The sequence below is a fragment of the Ambystoma mexicanum genome, chromosome 8 (assembly GCF_040938575.1).
Source record: "Ambystoma mexicanum isolate Mex_15411 chromosome 8, UKY_AmexF1_1, whole genome shotgun sequence".
Lineage (NCBI taxonomy): Eukaryota > Metazoa > Chordata > Amphibia > Caudata > Ambystomatidae > Ambystoma > Ambystoma mexicanum.
In genome coordinates this window covers 548982559-549004716 of record NC_090929.1, presented here as the reverse complement: position 1 = coordinate 549004716, position 22158 = coordinate 548982559, and positions in this window count along the sequence as shown.

The following is a 22158-nucleotide window of genomic DNA, read 5'->3' as shown; positions in this document are numbered from 1 at the left end:
TATCCAGCCAAGTCTCCACGGATCGGATCCTGCCTTCTTTTCCTCAAGCCATCTTCATTTTGGTGGACAGAACGAACTTACTTGATCCACTTGTTTCTTGGGATCACTCCGGATCTCTCACTACCACATCCGCTATTGGAGAGTCTCATATTCAATACCATCTCAGGAAGACTACACAGGGTTTTTTACCGTCCATCGGTCTTTTCCCTGTCGCGGGGCTTTGGCTCCTCGGGGGCCCCCAAGACAGGTCCCACTTCCTGTCGAGGTGGCCTCCGATGGAGCCAGACCCTACTTGCAGGACAGGAGGTCCAGAGACAAGTCTACAAAGGAAGATAAAAGAACTCCCCGAAGATCCTCCAAACACTCCAAGGACAAGCAAGAGGAAGCCACAGGTGAGGAGAAGGGTGGTGAGGGTGAACAACCTGACATTAATATGCCTGCAGGCCACTTGTCGGGGTCGCGAACTGAGATCTTGTCCTATCACTGACCTATGTGTAAATGAACAACTGTATCAGCGGAACTGATCAAAATGCATACATTATAGGATTGACCTGGCAAGGAACCCTAGGCCTGATCCCAAGAATGGTTAACCCGCGAGGGAGTTGGCCAAGGGTTGGATAAAGGATATAAAAGCCCAAGTATTCCGAATGTACGGTCTCTCTACTAATGCATCAAACCCTCGTTGAAGTTTGTTACGTTACTCTGAGAGCCGAATAGCTATCCGTTTGTCAATTGACTTTGGTAACTGTTGTAGCTTTTTAATAAAGCACTTGTATGTCCTTTGTAACCTGTGTTGGTGTGTTTCTTTTGGGCTTCCCAGCCTCATATCAATTTTTATGTTTTCACAGGTTTACTTTCTCCATTTTACATCACTGGTCCTTTTGCCTCACACACTAAGCTAGGGTGACCAGATTCTCGACGGGGGCACCCACAGAAATGCTGCAACAAAGCCCATAAAGATCCAAGCAGAAAGAGAAACATGATCGAAAGCAAAAGGTCTCTAGTAATCAAAGGGAGTAAGGAACGGTTTACAGGAGCTGAACGGAGGCACACACAGTGGGGGGAGGAAAAGGCATTGAGATACATGTCAGTGGTGTATAGTGAGCTCTCTTCCTGCCGCCTAACAAAACGGATTGCTGCTGAAAATAGCCCAAAAATAGCCACATGGTACTTGAAATAGTCCAAAATAGGCCAACAACGCAAATCACTACGCAGCTGGAAAATGGAAGGTCTGTCTGACTTGCTTTTGTCAAAGCTGCTGATTGGAGCAAATCCTGTTATGGAGCTACTCATTGGGTAGTATGGCAGAGGAGTTCGGAAAAAGACATGTTATCGAGTTGGCCATTTCATTATGTGGCATTGCTGGTTGCTATGCCAACTGGATATTCTCAATTTAGAGCTCTCTCTCTCTCTCTCTCTCTCTCTCTCTCTCTCTCTCTCTCTCTCTCTCTCTCTCTCTCTCTCTCTCTCTCTCGTCTGAACCAACAATGTAGAATTTAAGAGGAAGGAAGGGAGGATAGAGCCATGAAGTACATAAGGTGCTGCAGTATGTCTGAGTTTGTCAAAGCATTGTTGATATTTATAGCAAGGGTTTCCACAGACGTGTACATGTCATGGCACAGGGGCCTCAGGAAGAAGTGTTTTGTGGAAGGATGTAGTTGCAAGTGTGCTAAGCTAGTGTGACAAAGAAGATACCGGCATGGTTAGTAAGAGAAACAGGGCTGGTAGTTGGCAAAAAGGGAGATGTCAAGTTATCGATCAGTGACATAATGTACAGCTCATACTGCTCAGTGTCCAGTTTGTGCTTTCATGCATATATGTATTAGAAGTATTATGTGGTTGATATTCATTTATCTATTTATTATACATGTGCAAACATATTCAGAAACAGCCCGAAGTACATACCTCGCATGGCATAAATACACATGCAATTTCTTCACAAAGTGAGAACAACATTTTGAAAGAAAATAGGACATTACTTTCAGTGAGTGTAACTGAGTATTTCATCTTTGTGGCACAGATAAAATAGTTCATGCCTTAATAGAAAAAGTCATATATTTTTTGGTAGACAGGTGATGATTACATTTAGTGGTTTTAAATAAGCACACAATCTTTTTGTGGCAAAATAATATACTTGGTGCCTAATTCACAGACGCGTTTTATAATAGCAGCACCTCATTGGAAAACACTCTGTGAATAAGGGCCTTGGTGTTTTCAATAAGAATGGGCAATTACATCTCCCATGCAACCCGGCTAATTTTTAAGAACATAAAATAAGGTAATGGTCTGCAACCTGTGGCTCTTCAGATAATTTGGACTAAGGCTCCATTCATCCCTCACACAGCTATGCTGACTAGGACCTATGAGAGTTGAATTCCCCAAAAACTGGAAAGCCAAAGGTTGCAGACCCCAGATATACATCTAACATATGGTCAAGATTAAAACCTTGATCTTCCAACCTAGACTCTATAGGTCAACTCCAGCAAAGCTGGCTATAAATGGTACGTTACTTGAACAGGTACATAATTAAAGCTACTTGGATGTTAGACTTAATGATACTGGTGATTGGTCCCCTCAGCTCCTAAAATCCAGTCTGTCCTTGGAAAAATATGGGTGAGGTATCTTAAGGTTCTTTTATTTGCATGGTCAGGGTGCCATCTCCACCGCTATCAAGATGTTCTCAGCTCAGCAGCCACTTATGGGGCAGAATTATGGGGCTATTCAAAATGTAACAATGTGGGTCTGGCTGAGAGAGTGCATTTAAAGAAACTGTTAGGCCTCCCAAAAGTTGCCCCTCTTCTCCCATTTATATTGAGTTGGGATTAAGGCAAATCTAAAAATAGGTCCAGTATCAGCCAGTTTTTTTTCTGGTTAAGATTGTGGTCGACTTCTGAATTACAGACTTTCCTGGATGGGGTGTCCCACATCCTGGAAACAGAGGGTGTGAAGTCCCTACCCTGGTTTGGCATGGCTGGCCTATGGCTCTGCCTGCAGAGAATAACTCGGAGCGACATTGGAAAAGCCTAAGTGATCCTGTGAAGGCTGCTAGAGATCGACCTGGCTAGTGATTGCTAAGAGGTGACTGCTGGTGGGCTTTACTTGCACTCCAAACTAACATCTGGGTTTGAAGATTATCAAGATTTTGCTGTCCCTCTGCTGGCACATAATCTTTATTTAAGGTTCAGATTGTCACAACTAAGCTTAGCCTCTCGTACATCAAAATGGGCCCCCAGTGTGAATTATCTTTGTCTAGTTTGTGGCTTGCTCAAGGAGACAGTGCTCCATTTTTTGTTCTTCTGCCAAGGATACAGGGTTGCCCGGGGTAAATACCTTAAAAAAATATGCAACAACCATGGTAGCCACAGTACAGGTCTGGCACTCTAATTAATTAGGAATGTGGTTTATTGTGTTGCAAAGTAATATGGCCCTGACTTTGCGATTACGGGGCAAAACTATAAAGGAACGAAGACCGGCTTGAATGACATTACGGAGTGTGAGTGCAACTTGGGTATTGAATTAATGTGCTTTTCTAAAGAAAACGGGAAAAATAGGAGATTACGAAAATAAGGCCCGAGCATGTATGCTTCTCATGATGAACGTATGAATTTTCTGGAATTGTATTTTATGTTTGCCTCTGATTTGTAAACCATGCACCAATGCGAAACTGGGAAATGCTGGAGGGTTAGGCCTGCCAAATTATGTACCAAGCTAATCATTAATTGTAATGTGTTCTTGTTCTTGCTGATTTTATGTATCATAATGAAATGATATTTTTGCCTCCCTGTATTTTAACACATCATGGTGTACTGAATTGGTATTTTCGTATCATGTTCTTTGTGCTTTTATGGCATTGCTGCCGAATTAAAGCTGAAACTGACTGACATCTAATTTATCCCTGATAATCCTTCAGTTTAACAGTTGGTTACTCTTCTGATGTACACAAATATTTAAAAAAATACCGGGGCTTGGTGATGACTAGAGTTTGTAACACTGCTCTCTCAATAGGTCTAGTGCCCACAACTTGGAGGGAGGCCATTCTAGTGTCAATGTTTAAAAAGAGGTACAAGGACCAACCAGAAAACTACTGCCGAATTTCTTTGTTAGATAGGGCGGGGAAATTACATGCAAAGGTAATCTTGGGACATCTCCAAGAACGGGTAGACCTTTCTGGAATAATTGACCCATTGAAAGTGGGTTTTCAAAAAGGGATGGGGACTGTAGAACAGTGTCTAAGACTCGACTTAGTTATACAAAAATATACCCAGATAAACAATTGTAAGCTATATGCAGTCTTTGCCAATCTAAAGAGGGACTTCAACTCAGTACCCATGATGAATTGTGGAGGGCTCTACAAGACTTTAATATTCCACCTGGTTTATTGTTAGCTATTCAATCCTAGCATAGCAACAACAGTTCTTCTCTCAGATGGGGGAAGAGTAGCGAGAACACACTGAAGTTTGATGTTCAGCGTGGGGTTAGGCAAGGATGTGTTCCTGTTCCTCTCCTTTTCTGTATTTATATAAACAAGCTAATAGAGTTTCTGGTGACTAGCAACATGGATCCACCAAGGGTCAGGGCCCTCCTCTTTCCACGCCTGTTCTTTGCGGATGATGCAGTTTTCTATTGAGATTGCTTATGGGCATAATGCAAACTGTGTCATTATGCGTCAAGACCTGTGCCAAACTTGGTTTGGAAATAAATAAAAGTGAGACACAGGTGCCAGTGTTTAAAGGCAGAATGGCTAGGCAAACGAAAATATGCGTGGGCACGGAAGGGATTGTGCTAGATCAGGTTGCAATGTACAATTATCTGGGCCTGTGCTAGCAGAGAATGCCACTCGGTGAGACCAAGTATAGAAATCATTAAGAAGTTCTATTGAATGCATGGCAAAATAACCCTGACACCAGTTTTGGAAATGTACTGGTGCAAGGCTCTATCTGCGGCACCATTTTGTACAGAGATTTGGGGGTGCAAAAAGTGTACAAGTTTGAGGGTTGCAGAAAACACATTTCTAAAGTTGAAAATGATGCAAACAAGTAGCACCCCGAGCGCCACGTTGCATCTAGAATGTGATATATGCCCCATACAGCATGTAATATCATTTAAACCCCTATTCTTATGGCTGCGTATTTGGTCATCACCTGGGTTGCACATGTTTAAGGAACTGTTAGTAAGCATTTGGCTTTAGAAGTTAGTCGTACAACCCCCTGGCTCAGTCTGTTAAAAGCATGTCTATAATCTTGGGCTTTTAATCATACTGGGAGAGGCCGTCAAGCATCAGTCCTGATAGCAAGGAAGTCATTAAGGCTGCCTGCATAGAACATTGTAGGCAGGTTCTGGTGTTTTCTTGTGCAAGGCTTTCTAGTGGCTAGTTTTACCTACAGGTAAAGAACATATTTAGCCCAGAGCGATATTTGGACATCGTTACTCCTGGCCTGGTGTGCTCATTATTGTTCTACTTGAGAGCAGGCACTTTACGTGTGGCTTTGCTCACAAAAGGTTGGAATGATGGATGTCGCTCTGACTTTAAGTGTTGTGGTGCTCTGAGTGAATCTGTCCTTCACTTTTTGTTGTAATGTGCTAGGTAAAGAGACGTTAGGGCAAAGTATTTATTGTCACTATGTAGATTACAAGGTTTTAAGAGGTCGACAGAGGTTCTGGAATTATGCAGAAGATGTGATGACCCTACTGTGTTGCAGCAAATCACCTAATATGCTCACAGAGCATAGCTCAGAAGGAGGATTGTCTTCCTTGGTAGTCAGCATCTCGCCAGGTAACCTTCTGAAATAATGTTTTACAGTTGGTGTTATTAATATAAGGTATTGGTTTTTAGTGACAACATTTTAGGACAAACCAAGGGGGGTTCTGGGAGTCCCTCTACCAGCACGAACACGGTCCATTGACCTATTCCTAGGTGGATGGCCCCCGGGAGAGTCTCAAATAAGTCTTTAGCTCACTGTCCATTTCACAGAGGAGAAATGTCCCCGCATATCAGTCTTTGACCTGCCAGGCGGCAGTTCAGCACCGAAATGCAAGGCAATTCTCTACTGAACAAGAGTACCAAGAGCAACTCCAGACACGTGTTTCAGCCTAGTCTGGCCTCATCACTGAGGTGGAGCTGTGTCTCTCTAAGAAGAGTTTTGCATATTAAGTAACTTTGGGTCTCACCCTATGTTACCAGGGGAACCAGACATGGACACCGTGCTCACTGTTCTTAGAGAGGCACAGCTCAACCTCACTGATGAGGCCTTAATATGCCACATGCCCCTCCACACTTTGAATTAACTTTATGCACTCACACCACATGTGTATGCGGTGAAATGGGCGTTCCAAAATTCAGTATTTTGGGATTCTGCATTTGTTGCTGCGAAATATGGGGTGATACCGAAATACACTACACTTATTTGTCAGGCGACAATGACACATTCTTTTCCATGCCCAAACATGGGCATTCTTATTTCTTTAATCAGTGCCATTGCTCCAGCATGCCCATTCATCCATTTGGCATCCCTCCACTAGGATGTTGGAATGGTACAATCACGGTCAATAATCACACCTTCGGTCTCCCAGTTCTGGTTGTCCTGGCACTTCTTAAAATGCGTGATATGTGCCAACATGGGTTTTATGAACTTAGAACTCTTCATGTCTCTTCCCCTCAATGAGGCTTCTTGTTTGTGGTTTAGGTCTAGCTTGTATCTTGCTTATCATTCCATTGCCACTGTGTGATGTCATTAGTGATGCCACCTTGCTGTAATGAAGGTGCAGATTCAGCGCCAGGCAGAGGGGTGCATCTACCAATTGTGTGTATGATTGGGGAGGGCAGGGACACCAACAAGGTAGGGACAAGGGATCTCTGGAAGCTGTACCTGGCTGCAGGGGCTGAGCCTGGAGGGGAACAAGGTGGACACACTGCAGACATAAAACATGGACACAAGGGAACCTGCTGCATCAGCGCAGGGAAAGTGAAAATCTCAGGTAAGCACTTTCCATGGGGATGCTGTAGATGGGCCTTTTACAGCAGGTCAGTTAGAACACACTGTGAACATGCAGTGACTGAGGGGTGAGGGCAGCAGAATTCCGGATGCTCAGGTCCAGCAGATTGCCATTGTTGGGAACAGCACCAGACAATACAAACAAGGTCAGTGAGCTGGTTCCACTGCAACTCGTGGTGGCTGGGGAAACTGACCTTCTCCTGGGAGGCACTCGCATAACACCAATGGCAGTTTTAAATCATCCCTTGGCCAGCTGGTATGGGAACAAGGATGATGAATTGAGAGGTGCTCCAAAAGGAGCCAATCAACAGTATGTTTTGGTGTCCCTGAAAGCCAACAAGTACATAGTGTGTCCATAACAATTTTTGCAAGAATTCTCACTGGAATGGTGTCATATGAATGTCTCCCTTCCCACCAGTTTAGGGTGTCCCGTGTTCTTTCTTTTCTGGTGTTGACCAACGGCAGACAAATAAAGATCTGGAGGCCAGCACAATGATGTCATAACTAATTGCAAATAGTTTGCAGGTTGAAGCAGGAGGCACTGTTAACTGGGAAGGGGCAGGTCTGTATCTCTCCAATCATGTCCAACTATGTCTATCTATAGCAATATGATGTGTTTTAACCAATTGGCTTTGTGAGAAAAGTAAGACCTGAAGTTTGAGGTGAAACTTGTTCTAATTGTATACACATATTAGCTGTATAAAAGTATTGTTCGCCGTGAGCCAGTATGCCAGCTCTCATCAACCAGTCCTGTTCCACTGTGCTGTTTGATTTGTGCTCGACCAGCTGTAATAAACAGCATTACTTCTGGCCTGGTGTACGCTCCTTCTTGGATTACTATTGGTAACTCATTGATTACGTGCCTCTCAAGAACCCTTTGAAAGTCAGGGAAAACACTTTTGTAGCACGGATGTTAAGGTGAACAATACATTGTAACAAAACCTTTCAAATTCAGGGAAACGAATTAGTTGCACAGACAAAAAAGTGAGAACTTAACACAACAAAACCCCTGAAATTCAGCAAAAGCCACACTTATGACATCACTGATGACATCAATGGTGAGATCACTAATGCCATCATCTATGACATACACACAAGTTAATACTATTTCTTTGTAACTGTGTATACATATTATATTCTAGTGAACATGTCTTTCATATATTTGGCACAAACAGGAACATTCTAAGCAGTGTACTTTTGTATGCTATTAAATGAAAGTAAACATATTTGTAAAATATTACATATTAATAATTCAGATATCTTTAACCAAAGTACTACAAAGGAAAACTTCACAAGAAGTGATATGGTACATGTGTAGCTGTTTACTGTTTTAAACAATATACTCATTGTTATGAGCTATTCTAGAATGCAAATATCACATATGTAGAAACGTAAGGGTGGTCTAAATATGTGCAAATATGAAAAGTGATATTAGGTCTGATGCCATTAGTTCAATAATCATTCATGTCAAATATGATGTTATTAGCAATGTCACCAGTGATGTCATAGATGATGTCATTGGTGATATCACCAGTGATCACATCTGTGATGCCATCACTATGGTCATGGGCTGTGCAAAAGGGGCTGGGAAGTTAAGGTGGGGTTTTTGTTGTGTTAGGTTCTCACCTTAACATCCCTGCAACTAACGTTTTTTTTTTTCCCCTGAATATAGATATAGATAAAATGATGCAGGTACTTCCAACTCCAAAAAGGGCAAATTCCCCTTCTTCACCAACTCCATGCCAAAAGCATAGTGTACTTGTTTGCGGCTGGGTCAGTAACCTGATCTGCAGCACCTGTTCCTCTCGTGGCGTAGAGCAGGATCAAAGTTCACAAGGTGCCCACTCAACAGCCGGAGAGACGGCTAAATCTCTGCAATGCAGGGACAGCATTTAATATATGCCTGCCTGTACCAAAATGACAATACTCAAAGGTTACCCATGCAGGGTAAACTCTAAATTAAAGCTATGCCTGAGTTTAGGCATAGTGCATGGTGTTACATAGAAACATAGCTGCCACACTCCCAACCGATATTGCACCTGTGTCGGCTCCTATGAGTCATCTCTGCTGTGGAAGGTGATGTGTATTCTGGTCAGATGGTTTGATAATGCCAAATGGCAGATGTGAAATCCAGAAGATCAAGCCTCCTCTTTGATTCCTTTATGAGGCCAGTAACACCCTCCTCCTGAGACAGCCCCACAGCAGGCAGATGTCCTAGGCCCAGGCAAAAAAGGAGCACACCCATTCAAAAGATTAGCCTCACATCAGGGTGCTGCATCTCACAAGGAACTTTCTTATTAGGCAGATGGTAAGGGGTGGGACTAGAATAGGCAAGAGGTTCCTAATCACTTAAAGGTGACGTCCATCATTTTGGTTCCCTCTGTTTCTCTTTCCTTTTCTTGTCCTCGCCACTTCCTCTGTAGTAAATCAATTTGGGTGTGACATCAGAAGGGCAAAGCCCACTCTATTGAGGAGCAGGGAATGGCTAAGCTTTGGACCAATCACCTGAGGACTTGTGCCATAAAAGAAGGGGTTTCCCACTCCATCAGCAGATTCTCTCAGATCCTCTTGGATCTTCTTAAGGCTGCAGATTCTGTCTGGAGAACTCACTGGACTTCCTTTTAGAAAGTTTTACATTCCAAAGCCCTGAGCTTGAGGTCAAGAAGGAGCCATCCAAGCAGAAGGACGATCTGTCCTCTAACCACTCCCACGGTATGTCTGCAGTGGCGTCTTCTGTGGACCAGGACCGGCCACTCTGCACCAGAATCTCCTAGAACCGGGAGTGTAGACCTTATTAGAACCATCTTGTCCTGAAGTACCCCCAAGTGGGCCTCATAGCAATCAGAGGCCCAGACCAGCTGACGCTCCCTATTCTACCACACTGGACAGGATGCTCTGCATTCACCACACCTTGAACAAGAGGGAAATCATGAGCACTGGCTTTTTTGCACTCCTCCAACACTTTGAACCACCACTTTGAACTTACTTGCACTTCAAACTAGCATGATGCTGCATTATCCCCTAGCTAAGCTCATCACCTGTTGGCCCAAAGTGACTTCTCAATGCCGGGACCCAAACTGAATCACTGGTGAGTCACACGCCAACTGTGTCCAGGGGTTGCAACCACGGCTCTAACCAGCGAGTCCTTGAACTGCCACCTCATCTACCTGCACATCGATGCACCAAAGATCACCACCTTGACAATCGGCTCCTGATGACTTGAACCACTAGAGAATCACTCATGAACCCATCCCAGCTGGTAAAGGCTGACTCAGCCTGGACCAACTGTGAAGCAATCCTGGGACCCATCTAACATGCCCCCTTTTTAATGCACTTGGTGACCGCCTTTGCCCCTACTCGATGCCCACTTGCTGCTTGGGGCCTCATAATCCAATGTGCCAGAACTGAGTTGTATCAATTTGCATCAAAGTTCAGCACTGGGTCTGACTCTGGCAGCCTGTCAGCACACCAAGAATTTGCAATTCTGGCAGACAACTATGCAAATTTAGCTGAGCGAATACTCCCTCTCTATACCTACCAGGGTCATTTTTAATACACCCTGGTAGCCTTTATGTTGTAGGAACAATTGGTATCCTGCAAGGATTGTTCTAGCTTTCTGAGTTTCCCCAACAATCCAATTTGTTATTTGATGAACATGTTGTTCTTTTGTACTTTATGTATATATGATGAAAGTTATGTTTCATGTCTTTCTTCGTCTTTTTCAATTGCTTCATTTAATTTTTGTAAACATTTTTGAATAACTCAAAACTGTGCTCTTAATAATAAATCTATTGCCAGTACTCTCTAGACTTCTTCTTTGGTTTACCCTTAGTGACTTTTTTTGAAAGCACTATCCTTGAATTATTATGGAGATTTTACTTAAATAATCGACAGAATTTAGGACTGCCCATAGCGTGAGTATCCGTTGGTCGGATAGTAAGCATGAACATTTTCCATATCTCCTGTGTATAATTTGACCTTGAGCCACTGCTGTCCTTGCTTTTGATTTTAATTCCTCAAGGTAAGACACTTCCCTTAAATTATCATTGGTACAGACCCCCAAATATCTGTACTCATGTTCCAATTGCAGGGAGGGTTATTCAAATACCAGGTAAATGGCCATTATATCCTCCCCTTCTTTCTAGATAAAATCATAATGTTTGATTTTTCAACATTTAAGTAAGGCCTATTTCAACTGTATTACAGTTCTAGCCTTGTAAATTGATGCTGTAAACCCACCGGGGTATGATCCAATAATATTAAATCCACAGCATATAAAGGCCATGCCATGGGAAGCGCCCCCAAACCAGGAGGAAGTATCGAGCAAAATTCAGATGAGGACCTAAGTCAGCAATGAAGAGGATGAACAGAGCAGGGGCCAGAATGCCCTGCTGTTTTTATCCTTTGTGTGTATGTACAGGCCTCAATAAAATACCTTGCTGGCTCAGCCTCACCTGAATTGAAGTTTCTGTGTACAACACTAGTATTAATGCTAGAAGGCTTGGAGGGCAGCCCCAATTGTAAAGCTTTATAAACAACAATGCTCGATCTACCTTGTCAAAGGCGAGTTTGAAGTCTATGAATGCTAGGTAAACCATTTGGTCTGAAAGCAAAGCATGTTTCTTTAATCCACAATAGGGCCATCAGATTGATAGTCCCTAGACCAGCAACGAAACCCGATTGATGAGAATCAAAGCATTTAGCCTCTGTTGGATATATTTTCTGGTGGAGATACACCTAATCTTGTGACATTTTTGTTATTGTGGTAAAGTGTGGTGTATTTTATTGTGTTAATGCATTGGTGGCTTCCCTATTTATAGTTGTAATGCTCCCCTCAAAATATACCCTAACACCTGTTATTTATCCCAGGGTCTTTCAGAATAATATCTACTGGACTTATTACACATATATGGGACAGTATCATTATTTTTCTCAGCAACTTATCTATGATGTTGAGCTATGCCCAAAAAGGCAAACTGCAAACATTTTATATTGTACACAGGTAATTGGACACACACACACCAAACATTTGTAAATTCACTTACTAGGAGAACCAACCGCGCACTTCAGATTTTACCACCTTTGGTAAAATGAATTACCATCTATCATAAAGCAATGCTTGTTCCTGTGAACTCTCAGTTTCTGTGCTAATGAGTGCAGACGTACGATAAAATCTCAAGATATTCAGTTTCTGATTGTTTTATAAGCAATAATATTTAGAGTTATTCAGATAAAACATTTAATGCGGTATTAAGCCTTGTGTACAAAAGAAAACATGGAAAATGATGTTTCATGACACAGTTCGCAATCATCAAGAGGTTCCCTCGGTCTTATTTTACCAATGTCCTTGTAGACAAACAAAATTGGCAGATGATGCAGCTTGAGAGAGAGAAAAAAATACAACAGCAAGGCAATCTTTTATTTAATGAACTTTCAAAACTGAGTTTGTTTCGAACATTATAAATGAAAGCAATCTGCTGACCCTGACTAGTTATTAAAGATGCATCCATTCAGCCAAACCTCACTTATGACCCATACTCACCTTAGAAATTGGCAAGGTTCCTCCGCTGCTAGCTCTGGAAAACCCTTCTTTCTGGGCTCACCACCGAAATGAAATATCACGATCTCAGCAACTCTTCAGCACTGCTTCAGCTGGCAAAAGTGTCTCAGACTGCCTGTCACAGCCCAGCACCCAGGCAGCACACAAGAAGGACACAACTTGGGTGACAGTGGATCTCTGCTTCCCCAGTGATTCTGCATGTCTCCTTGCCAGTCATCCTGCCTGTCTCCACTCACAACCCCTCTCAGCTACTTTTAAAAGCTACTGCTGTCATGCAAAAGGACCTGCCCATCTTCCAGAACATGACCACATCACCCGACCTGCTCAGTATTTTTCCAATGCCTGCTAAACTATAAATGTATCATCTCTCTTCCTTTTGCTTCCTGCGAAAACACCATGTCCTTTCAACTGGGCACATTCCATCTTCACAGTTTGTGCCATGCTGAATGAAATCAAACAGCCAGTAACCGCTTGCACGTTTAACTCCATTGCAGAAAAGCACTCATTTTTAGTTAATCTCATCTGAGCCCATGTGCACTCATTTGTTAATGACAGGTTACAATTTATTGGGAAGAGGATGTTAGTTGATTAGCACATATAAGTATTTAAATATATATATAGTGCAAGCCAGACAGATGACATGTTACCCTTAACTATAGCATTTTTAAAACATGTGCCCACCGCCAGAATGTGCATTTCATTTATGATGGGCTCCGGCCATTCATGTTGTTTGTATTTCAAAATAAACCTCCTACCAATACTTATGTGTGACCCCTGTATCTTACAGCCCCCAGTTATCCCTACACACTCCCCTACATACTCCCTCCTTTTTCTACTGCTGGGATCCACTGAACATCACTGCAGGTGAAAATAAAATCAAATGCTTTAAAATGTATGTATTGCCCCTAATTTAATTGTATCCCTCTCCATTGTTCTCAAAACCAGGATCAACATCTTCATCTTAATAGTGAGAACAATCAACCATCTCACAATCAGTATTATTGGAACTACCAAAATCACTAAACCTGTTTCAACCCATGTCCCCCAATTGAATGTATCCCCCTTTATCAAACCTAGTTTGTTTACAGTAATATTATCCTTCTTCAGATTCATTCTAATTGGTTGCATATGTTTATGCTTCAGCAAGAACTCCACATCCGCATCAATGGGAAACATATTTTTCTGAAAAGAACTCAATATTTCCTACATTCCCTCCCACAAATCCCCATCAGCATGAAACAGAGTCAGCCCACCACTGTATCCTTTGGAACGGACATATAAAACCTGCTATGCTTCAACTGTTTCACAATAAATGATCCATGGTTAAGGTAACTGTATACTTTTTCATGGATGTACTCAGTAACCACTTATCCTTAATTAACTTAAGATGGGCCAGTTCCTCATCTCCGGGATTACTAATGAGCACCTCACACACCCCAGATACCCCAGGATCTGATTTCAACCCACAAAAAGTATCTGCTGCATCAGGAATACATGGCTTGCCTGGACAAATATAATTTTGCTCTTTGAATTGCACACACATATCTAAATTTAAACATCAGGTTCCCAGGATTGAAATGCTATCATCTCTGGAGTTCTAATCTGTATGTATTTCTCACCCTGCCAAGAATCTACATTATATACCAACTTGGTCTGATAAATCAACTCTGGAACAAGGTATGGAACGCATAACAGGAAATCTATTTCCATTCTTTCCATATTTATGTATAATGGCATCGCACTTCCCATTTCAAATGCAATCTTCTACTGTATCATTTCCACCTCTCTTTGTGTGATATGTGCCATCATTTGACGGATGATATCAGATGACACAAAATACAAGGGTATATGTCCTTGAATTAACTGAGATGTTGCACTTTGAATTCCCCCTAAATACTTCCCCAGTAATCTCTCAATTGTGTTTACTAAATTTACAATGTCATGTAGAAATGTATCATGTTTAACAATGACATTGCTACTATGCTCTACAATTTCGGCTTGCTCATTCAGCACTAATATAGTCTCATTGACATATCTCATTGCCTCATTTTGTTCACCTCTGATTCCATCTAACATTTGTTGTAGCATTTTTAAATTATAGGTTAGTTCCTCTGCCTTAGCACTTAAAGCACCTACAGACATAGTATTGGCTGTGGACATTGTTGTGCCCACTACGGCGCCAATGATAGTCATCACCATGGATGCCACAAGTAAACCCGCCATTCACTTCCCTCTCCTTTTCTTCATACCGGATAAACTCACAAAAGTTTTTTTTAACTGCAGTATGATCTCTCTGGTTGTCCTCCAAGCATCCTCCTTGCGGGGTTGCACTGATTCCTTCACCTGATCTGACGTAATCTCTGTTTCATTCAGCACTCTTTCAGTGATGATGTCAGGATTTAGGCTAATACACATGTTCTGATACAGCAACATTCTATTCCTCTAGATAAATCCCAGTGCTTCTTCTACTGCAGTCCCAGATGCCAGTCCTGGCTCTATCACAACGTGTGCCTTTGCAACCATGACACCTCATACACTCAGAAATATTAGTATGAGAAACAGCAAGCCCTCATTTCCGGTCATCATCTTCATGGTCTACAGAGACGTTATCTTCAATCCCCATCTTCGGTCCTGGGGGCTTTCCAGGGGCCTCCAATCCCGTGCCATCTTCCAGGTGTCCAGCACTCCCAGGATCCGACGCTGATGAGTCAATCAGTTAATTTTCTAGAGTAAAAAGAAAAAGACACATTAAGTACCAAGTACAATACATTTAACATACCTCTTCTACTGGAACACCTGAAAATAACTTTATTATTATACAAATCAGAGACATACATCCCATGTCATGCAATCAAAGCAATTTCAAAAACACACACCTCCCCACAATCTACCCTTATACCAGAACCTTTTAGTACTTTCCATGTATTAGTAATACGTACATTGACTCCCTGGCTAGGACAACCTTCCATTTTGCACTTATCATCTTGCACAAGCCTCTTCACCTCATGTTTTGGGTGGAAAGGTTTGATTTGGTTAACAAACTGTTCCACTGTCAACTTACCTTTGTCTTAGCTATTTTATACACCACTGGTGATATTTTGTTTATTATTTTATATTGCCCCTGCCATTCTGCAAGGAATTTAGAGTTTTTATGTCTATCCTTTCCAAAATTAATTTTATAAACCTGATCTCCTGCCTCGTACTCCCTTCGGGTGTCTTCCTAGCATAATATGTTTTTGCACTGTCAGCTACCTTTTCCAAGTTTGCTGCAAAAATGCAAATGCTGTTGTAAGTGCTTCTTCAACTCTTCCACATATTCGTGAATTGTGGAGGCATTTACAAGTGTCTGCTCATGGGTCTTGTACAGTAGCTTCTTTGACCCACCTGGGAAGATCTCTCAACACTCATCTAGCAAAGATCTTACTTAGGGTGTCAAGAAGAGCTATCAGTCGGTAACTCAAAGGGTCCTCTCTCCTTCCCTTTTTAAAAGTGAGACGATTGTTGACGTTTTCCAGGAAAGAGGCACTGTACTCATTAAAAGTATTCTGGCAAGCACGATTGCCAAGATGTCCACCAAAGCCCAGGGTGGGCCTTAAACATTATATTTGATAGCCCATGGGGTCCTGGGTCACTTGAATTGCTGGACTGCTGAGTAAAAATCATAAAATCATCCTATCTAAGGGAAAATCCCACCCATCCAGAACCAACACCCAGGTCACTTCCTTAACAGATGTGCCAATACCAAAGATTTTAGTAAAATGAGAAACCCAACCTTCTTCATCAATTGGGTTCATTTGTAAGGGCAGTTGTTAATCAACCTTGCTTGCAGTCAATATGGCCCAGATTACTGCACTCTTCTTAGATGTTATGGCCTACAACATTTGCTGTGTATCCCTCTTTAGCAAGGCAGCTCAATGCCCTCTACACCAGTTCTTATACGTCAAATTCAATGCTTTAAGTTTGATTGCGATTGAATCACTGTTTCCCACCAACAATCCTCTAAGATCCGATCTCAGCTTGCTTTTCTTGTGTTGCACTTCTGCATCGAAAGCATGTTTTTTAAAGTATTGCTTTTGCAAAATGGGACCTTCTTAACTGCAAACAGATTAAGACAAGAAGTTTAATATGTTTCATTGTCAATCTCCCCTCTTTGCACCCTTCCAAACTGATGCATCATCAATGAAAACAAAACCGACAAGGAATTCTGAGTCCACTTAAGACAATTTCTCCACAAAGTGACATGCAAGGTCTGCCGATAGTAATCCCTTGTTTGAGTAGGGGCCAAATCGACCAACGGTAAACTCAAAAGATTATGGTCACTTTTTGTTTGGGGAGTTATTAAAAATGACTGAACCTTAGGCAAACACCCGCACAAAACAAAGAAGTAATCAATGATTGAGGAATCAGCCGCCTCCTGCCAAGTGGGCTGAGCCAGGATGTCACCCCTAATATTTCCATTTAGCCTGGAAAGGCTCCTGTCCTCCATTAGAGCCAACCACTTCACTGCACTTGGGTGTAACTTAGAAGGAACATCCGGGATGCAACGTACACCTATTAACCGTACATATATTCAACATTTCTGTAACTGCTTCAAAAAAACTAGCATCCTTAATGCCCAAAGGGTTCCAGTAAAGATTTAAGAGGTCATAGGACTCCACTGACTTTCCATAACTATTCAAACAAGATAGTTTTGACAGCTGAAGGAATGGATTTAGAGTCTCCCATGTGTTCAAGGAAAACACTTTACCAATTCTGCATGCCATCAAAAGACCAGAGGTTGGCTGACCCGACACCCACTTTTGAGCAGGATTAAGAATTAACGAATATCCATCCCTGCATGGAATTTCCCTCAACCAAGTCTCTGGGGAAAATTACTATATCAAAATTCATCAAATATTTTGTATTCTTATCCAGAAGATATTTCAATCCCTGCTTATTCCAGGAACATAAAGTTAGAGAAGTAGGTACCCTTTTAACTAGGTACCCTTTTAAGTCACAGCAGCAGAACTTTTGAAGTGGAAATTGGGCAAATTACCAAATGGATCCCAATTTCTCATAGGGCAAAATGGGCCATTCAACCAAAAGAAAATGTTGAGGGCAACAGTGGAGGTGATACAGCATTCCCAAGAAGGAGTAGATGTGAATTAGTAGTGACCTTTCACTCTTTTTGGTGGTGGATACTCCCTTACCTGTGGTGGTAGCTTCAGGAGAGTAACATAGGGAGGCAACATGAAAACAGGGTAGCAAAAGGTCCAGCATGGGACAGCCACTCAAGCTATCAAAGAGGACTGGGAGGAGGATCTGGTGCTGCCCAAGAAGGATGTCCACTATTTTAAAGAAACAAGCAGAGCTAAGACAAAGGCCCGAGTGCCCAGCCATTATGGTCAATACTAGTCCTTAAAAATGAGAAGTCCATGTTTGTGGCAAATCCTCCAGCCATTCAGGAAACAATTAACTGATCTGAATAATACCTGGGTCTTCCTGTAGATATGCACATTCACTAATGGGTTGGCCTGAGCCAGCCCTTCCATCACACACCAGGTAGACAGACAAACATTTTGGTGGCCCGCCAGTCACACTGGCCCTAAAAACCACCATGCACTCTGGTTCACCCATACCAGATGTCTACTGGAGAGGTCTGGGTCTGGAAACCAGCCAAAGCCAGTACAACACTCAATAAAAGGTGCTGGGCTCGAGGTGGGTACACGTTTCATAACAGCCATGTTAGGCCTGCCTCTTGCTCCCCACAGACAAAGAGATGGCAAGAAGCATAATTGCTGAGAGTAGGACTTAAAAATGCCTTAGTACACCAATAGCTATCTAAATACTACATTGGGCTACTAATGTTGTAAAATGGAATGCGTCACTGGTGATGCAGAAAATGCATTGCAGCAGTGTATGGTTATAAAATCAAATTGAGCCAAAATCGGGTGCTTTTCAATTAGCCTTACGTGGTAACAGCACATTAAAATTGTTACGTGGTAGAGGGAAGTATTTCTGATCACAAAATAAGGTCAAAGATCTAAAAAAAAACAAAAGGAAAAAGCAAAAGCTTCAGGGGCCCTAATACAATGGGCAAAAGTAGCCCCAACAATGGAATTCTGTTCTAACAACTTGCAAAGCCAGACATTCAAGATATTGCAACCATAAGTGACCCCTTGAGGATTCAGGGGTATTTAAAATGGTATATGAAGCAAATATTAACTATAACCCAAGTGAGATTTTACTTTATTCCCAAAAAAAGAAAGAGGAATGTGGACATGGACAGATCAGCATATTTGTTGTTGTCTGTTCTGTCTCAGTGTTAAAGAGTTAATTCTACAGTTCATACTTTACTGTCTGGTTTATCATGAGACCAGATGAATTACCATTCAAATTTGAATTATAGGCAATGCTGACCTGCTCTATTTTATCTGTTAATGCCCAATGATAAAGCTACCACTTGCACCAGTTTCTAGCTGGGGTGGCACTGATGAGAACTGAAGTGATGAAAGAGCTGATACATATTGAATGCTAATCTGTTATAGATATTTTGTTTTAATGTTTTTGCAAATCTTTCTGCTTTTTTCATTTTTTTACAATGCTATTTTCGTCAAGTCTTCTTATTCTATTAAATGTTATATTTTTTAAAATGTTATCCCTTGGTTATATTTTTTTGTGTGTTAGGTTTTAATATGTATGCAGCTTTATGGTTGAAATTGATAATTCTGAAATTAAAACAGAAACTGATTGGAAACAACATTTTTGCATTATGCCTTGAAATGTGTTCATCCAGAGGTTGGAATGGCTGTTGTGTGGAATAGGTTCTAAATTCATTAATTCATAGTGCCCACATGCCAAATGTCATCAGTATTTCAAATAATAGATTAAATGAAAATGATGCAAAATTATAAGGTGGATCACTGCTGGTAGAATCCCTGGTAAGGTTATAATCCAGATGGGGGAGCGACAGGGATGTGTCCTCGCGCCAAAACTTTGTTAGCTTTATTTTAACGGCATCAGTTGCAAATTAAGTATTTTACAATGTGATGCACCAACATTTGCCTGAAAAAACGCCCGGTTTTAATGTTCAAAGATAATACGGCCCAACCCCCACTGGATCAAAGCAACAGGTACCAGCTTTTGAGGAATGTTGTGATGAAAATGGGCTCACTCTAAATGTGAAAAATTCTAAAGCTATGATATTTAGGAGAAGCAAAAATAGAGAGAAGAACAAGTTGAGGTTGAGGTTAAAAGTGAGCAGGTTAAAGAGTATGATTACCTAGGTTTAAGATTTAGTGACAACTGTAATTGTTCATCACAGGTTTCTAATCAGTTAGCCCGATATAGTGAGGCGATTGCAAAATGTGCTTATGACTTTGTTAATGGGGCTGTAAAAGTGTCTCTAGAAGCCCATACCCACCAGGCAAGGCAAGCTGCGTTGTACTTTGCAGAATTGTTGAGAGGTATAAATTATAACCACCTCACAATTTCAGAATACAAATTTGTAAAGAACATTTTAGGCTTGCTCTAAAAAGGATCTTTGTGATCAATGCAAATTTGAAATGCTGAATGCAAAAATGTCATTTTTGTGTGTTTTGTTTTGTCTAATTGTATATGGGTGGAGACCCCCTTGCAACCCCCATTGTCCCCCTACATTATATTTTACCCTAACCTACCCCCCACATATAATTGCATTGAAATTCGCAAAAGAAACATCAGACATTTTCGGATTCAGAATTTCGGGCTTGCAGTGCTTGTATGATCCCTTAAGAAAATTGACTACATCTGTAAGAGTAAGCCAGGGGATGGTGTTCACTAAGATTGGACAAATATAGGCTGGCCTCAAAGGAGGTATTATCCCAAGATGGTTGTTGATTCCTACCCTGGCAGGCACATATTAAGAACTTACTCCATTCTCTAGGACTCAGTGAATATTAAAGTAATCAGCATGACACTAACTGCAATACTAGGGAGCTCATTAATAATGCCCAATCTTTGAGAGAGAAACATATGCTACCTAAAATTGTTGTCAGCACAGATGGTAATAGGAGATACTGGGATGTGAAACAGCCTATCGGCTATGAAAGGTACATAGATGTAGTATCGCCTACGTTTACCAGAGCCCTGTACCTCAAACTCTGCATGGGTATTTTACTGCTTGCTGAATTGCTTCACAAATGGAACAATGCTATTTCTGATAAGTGCTTCTTTTGCAAGGACAGACTTGAGAGTGTGATGCATTTTATACTTATATGTCCAGGTTATATTGAAACTAGGAAAAAGTACCTAAGGCCACTGTTTTCTGTGAGAGCTGTTAGAACTACCCAAAAGGCATGTGTTCTTTGTCTCAACTCCAAAGATGAACTGGCTGTTCAATGTGGTGCTAATTACCTTACATGGGCCTGGAGGAAAAGGGAATGTCTAACCAAACAATGATCGTCCTTTTGTTTACAATTCTTGTTTTATGTCAATTGTATTTGGATTTGGCGTTCATTATTAGAAGTTGACTATGTCATTCCACTTTCTTATCTTAACATTGTATTTGTTCTTTAACACAGGTACAAAAGAATGCATTTGAAGTCTGTGAATTAACCAGTAGCTTGGGCGGAATTAGGAAAGATAATGTGTTTGTTTTAATCAAATTATTAAATTATTGTGTGATTGTCGCGTATTCATACAAAAATATTTGTAAGTGTTTCATTTTATACTGTTTGTTGAGTCAAAAGCATTTTAGTATCTAAAATCTTATTGTGACAAGCTTTTAACGAAGGTTTTTATGGAATGTATGTTTTTGCATGACATGTAAGGACTGTGATTACTGTTTGTATGCTTTCATGGTCTGTGTACTGAAATAAAGTTTTATTGACAGATTGATTTCATTGTTTTCTTTTTGGAATTTGTGTAGAGTTCGTTTTTCCTTATGATGAGAAGATGACTGCTGAGCAAGGATTCCATCTGGTTTAAACTGCTTTTTTTTAAATTGGGTTACAAATTTTACAAACATTTAGGAGGTAATTCATGGAATAAATGTGCGGCGAAATTTGTGGCGCAAGCGTGAAAAGCGATTTGCACACATGCGATTCATTCAATGCACTGCGCGTGTTTTTCCTAGGATGTGCGCCAAATCCACGCTTACCTTACACGTCATTGTTACTTTCCAAAACGCGTGCGCAAACGAAAAGGGGAAAACGCACAACTTCTCGCACACACACCTAAAAAGGGGGTAGAACACGGGGAATGGGGAACAATGCATGAAAATGTAGGCGTAACATGGTAAATACTATTGGGAAACACACGCAATGCCCACACGCTAGTGAACAACACGTATTCATGGAATCGAATAGAGAAAACAGGCGCACATCAAAACACACGCACAAATACGTCTGCAACACAAAAGTAGACGGAAGCGACCCCGCACAGCATAAAAGTGTGCGCAAACAACAAAAAAGCATATACAGCTACGATGAATGTCCCATTCCTCGCAGCCTTGATCGTGGGACACCGCAGGAGGAGGAGAATAGCCAGGCTCTGCATTTTTTTGCCCAGGACAATCCTTTTTGGGATGCCTGATGACCAGGTCTATGGCAGGTGTAAGGACACGTATAGCATTTTGCCAGCATGTAT